The following is a 4,540-nucleotide window of genomic DNA, read 5'->3' as shown; positions in this document are numbered from 1 at the left end:
TGAATGAATCATTGCATTTTATACAACACATTTCCCAACACTCAAAGTTCTTTGAGTGGGAACTCACCTCACCCACCACCAAAATACTACAGATTACTGATCAGTAAGGCTCAATGCTTAAAAATCACAGAAAAACAAAAAAGCAGAAGGAAAACATGTTTTTGTTTAAATGTTAATTTATTAAATTGTTTAATAGATCTCATGCACAGTAGTGAGAAACGATTGAAATAAGATCAGCAACAGTAACAAGTGTTTTGCAGTTTCAAAAAGATCAGTGGGCAGCATGGTTTTTACCTTTTGCATTGCTACAACAGCTGTGTGTCCTTTTATTTCTTTAAACCCTTTGCACAGATCCTCAATCTGGCCAATACTCGCCCATTTAGGATGTGTTCTATTTAAGGCTTTATAACTCCAGATGTGAGTATTACAGTGACTTGGAAAATGGGTTAAATAAAGCAAGTGATTCTTGTACCATTTACAATACTAACATATATATAATATAATTTAGGTTGAAATGAAGAGCTATAAATGCAATATCTGGGTGAAAATACAAAAATGAAGTTTTCCTTTTCCAGTTTGAAATGAAATGCTGAGAGATCATGTATACATGGTAAATGGACTGCATTTATATAGCGCTTTTATCCAAAGCGCTTTACAATTGATGCCTCTCATTCACCAGAGCAGTTAGGGGTTAGGTGACTTGCTCAAGGACACTTCGACACGCCCAGGTCGGGGATCGAACTGGCAACCCTCCGACTGCCAGACAACCGATCTTACCTCCTGAGCTATGTCACCCCTACATAATAGGTAAAACAATGTGTGTCCTGGGTCATAAACTCTTTGACCACAAGTGTGCAAAATCTGAAGAGGATATGCAGAACTGCTGAAGCAAAACTAACCATTGTATGCTGGTGTCTCTTAGTGTCTCCAAATATATTCAAAATGTCTAAATTATGCATTGCTGTACATCATAAAACCATCTATTTAACTACAATAATTTTTCTACAAACTTTTGACTCGCTCATGAAATTCAAGTGGGAATTACTATCTTTTTATTATTATATGGCTATAGATTATCTAGGGGTCCAAAAACTTTTTGATTTGACCCTGCTTTCCTTGTTTTGGGCAACTGCCCAGAGCAGTAGCCATATGACCTAATCTTCTAGGTGCAGTTGGTTCAGCTGAAGCTCCACGCCTGTCCCCTGCATGACAGTACCATCCATCCATCCATCCATTATCTATACCCGCTTATCCTGGGCAGCGTCGCGGGGGTGCTGGAGCCTATCCCAGTGTGCATTGGGCGAGAGGCAGAATTACACCCATTTCCGTTACCAGCCGGGGACTTTTTCCTTGCCACTGTCAGTTTAGGTGTGTTTTGGGGCTTCAGGCCTGGATTTCTGTAAAGCTGCTTTGTGACAATGCCCTTTATAATTAGTGCTAATTGCTAATTGAATTTTACGTAGGCCTACATTTGCTACTGTTTCAGTAGCGACTCCATTCCTCCCCTGACATTTTAGGGGACCTTCCTGTTTTAAAAACCTCTGCTGTAAGTAGTAATAGAAGTAATGTAATAGATGTTTTTATTTTCTATGAATGGAGAATATAAAAACTAAAAATGCTGAGACTTACAGAGTTTCAAGGCATATAAAAACAATAACATTTTAGCATATGTTGGAAAAAGTCATTGATTGACCGCCTTCCAATAAGTGACATTGCTGATTGCAGCGGAAAAGCCTTCAGACAGCTTCAAATTAGGAGTTAAGGCCCTGGGAGATTGTAGATACCAGAAGCCTGAAGGATTCCACAGCCAACACAGTGCTGTTGAATATGGTGAGGGGGGGCAGCAATGGGGGGCTCCTCCTGAAGTCCACTGTCATCTCCACAGTTTTGAGCGTGTTCAGCTCCAGGTTTTTAGCAAACTGTTATCTCGCCTTTCTGTTCTTCAGGCTTATCAGTGGTTTGCATCTTGTAGTGTACCCTCTTTAGTCCTGCTGGTGTAGTCTTCTACGTATGGTAGACTTTGACACATCTACACCTGCATCCAGGAGAGTGTTTTTGATCTGTTGGGTTGTCGTCAGGTGGGTTTTCTTCACCACAGAGAATATTCTCCGGTCATCCACTACAGTGGTCTTCCTCGGTCTTCCGGGTCTTTTGACATAATTGAGTTCACCGGTTGTTTTTTTCTTGTTAATGATGAACCAAACTGTTGACTTGGGCATGCCCAGTGTTTTTGCAATGTTCCTGATTGATTGATTTTCATTTCTGAGCCTTATGACTGCCAGCTTAATTTGCATCGACACTGCTGTCTTCATGTTGTCACACCCCAACAACAATCTCCAAAGGCAATTGCAAAGTCTAGAATCAAGACTAGACATCAACAGCTCTCTTCTGCATTCACTAACGACACAAATGAAACACCTGCCTAACGAAACACATCTGTGAAGCCAATTCAACAATTACTTGTAGTACCTTAAAATGGGGGGGCCATGTACAAAAGGTGCTGTCATTTCTAAACGGTTCATCCGATATGGATAAAAATACCCTCAAATTTAAGCTGACAGTCTGCACTTCAACCTCATTGTCATTGTATCCTTTCAAACTCAGAGTGCTAGAGTACAGAACCAAAATAACAAATGTGTCACTGTCCAATGAATTATGGTGCTCATTGTATATAAGCTGAAATAAATCTGTCTCTTAGCCATTATTTTGAAATGACCTCTAATGGAAATAAAGTAGGTACCCTAAAAGACGTAACACAGGAAACGTATGGTAACATGTAATGTGTGGAGTTGTGAAAAATTGAATTTGAATGTTTTAGCCTAGGTATGTGTAAACGTTTGGCCTCAGTTGTATAAGCCTTTAAGCCAAAACCAGGGAGACAATAAATAGCATTTTATTTTCAAAATGGCTGTGATTCGAGGTGGATGACGAAGAAGGTGCTGATATATATTAGTTGTTAGCAAGTTTTAAATGTCTGAAAAACAACAGTGATTTTTGCATTATACTACCCAATTGGTCCAAAACTTTAGGGCTGGGCTCCAGCTATGAGTGTGAATGTTGCTACCAAATTTAATCAATTTTTGTTAGACTGTTTGGGAGTTATAAGCATTGTTGTGATAAGCCACGCACACATCACATTTTCTTGACTTGCTGCAGCCATGTTCTTTGGAGTATCAGCTTTCTTTATAGTAACTTTTTAGAGGACCATCTACTGAACAAATGGATGCCAGTTATATGTTGATATGTCAAACAGACTAGAATGAGATGTCATTTAAAGATTTTACAACAAATTCAAAATGGCAGAAAACTCAAATTGGTGGACATAATGATTTCTATGGGTTTGAGTTGTCCATTAGGAGAGATATATTGAGAGGCAAGATTCAAGTCTCTGCTTCAAAAGTGGCTGGAGCTATGATTGTTTGAATACTGGATATTCAAAGGACAGTTATAGCATCACCAAGTGGCCAATCAGTGCCAAAACCACTCAGTCACCATTCAGAGGTACCCTCTACCACTCTGCAAAGTTTCATAGGTCTCTGCCATGTGATTAAGCCAAAACAGAGGAAAATGGGTGATAGCGTTTCCAGACTGGTGGTAGTACCAAAAGCAACAAAAAAGCTACAGATTTATATTCTAGGCGAAGACGTTGATCACTACAGCAAGTTTTAAACATCTAAAAGTCAACAGTGCTTTTTCATGAATTTATGAATTTAAAAAAAAAAAAAAACATTGTTCTCTGTAATGCCACCATGTGACTCAATTAGGACAATACTGTAGGGCTAAGATTACAATGCCAATGTAGCTACAAAATTTCATAATTTATTTGTCAAACCATCTGGAAGTTATTACCATTTTTGTTATAAGTCAACCCACATGAATATTTATTGACTTACTCTGGCCATGTTTTTTGGAGTATCAACTTTGTTCATAGAACCATCCCGTCCATATTAGTGAATGTTTTATAAAAATCAGTTAGTTGCCTTTGGACGCAATGTTGTTTAACCCCTTAGCGCACAAGTCAAATCTTGCGAATCCTTGCCCATTTAGGGGGTACCCTATTTAAACCTTCAAAACTCCAGATGTGAACACCACAGAGACTTGAAAAATGGCTTAAATGAAGCAAGATGTTATGCCCTCGTGTTTCGATTGTCATTTGTATTTCCTCGTGTTCCCGTTATTTATGTGCCTTGTGCTTTTGTGTTCCACACCATGTCTTTGCTTTTCCCCACAGGGTGGGCGTGACCATATCCCCTATTCACTCCCTAATTACTTCCAGTCTTCAGCCATTTTCTCACTCCGTTCAGGTCGCATTCCTCACACCTCCCTTATTAGTTCTAATTAGTCCCAGAGTATAAAGTCACGCTTTTCGTTTCACCCCTGGCCAGATCGTTGATTTGTTGCCTAGTCTTGAACCTCGCACTCCTTGCCTAAATCAAGCCTAGTTTCTATTCCCCATACCCCGATTCTCAGTACCTTCCTTGTTTCCTTTAGATAGAACCATTCTCCTAGTCACTTTTAGTTTTTGTTTCATGCACTTTGT

This window comes from Anguilla anguilla, chromosome 7, assembly GCF_013347855.1.
Source record: "Anguilla anguilla isolate fAngAng1 chromosome 7, fAngAng1.pri, whole genome shotgun sequence".
Taxonomy (NCBI): Eukaryota; Metazoa; Chordata; class Actinopteri; order Anguilliformes; family Anguillidae; genus Anguilla; species Anguilla anguilla.
This window is presented reverse-complemented; position numbering follows the sequence as displayed.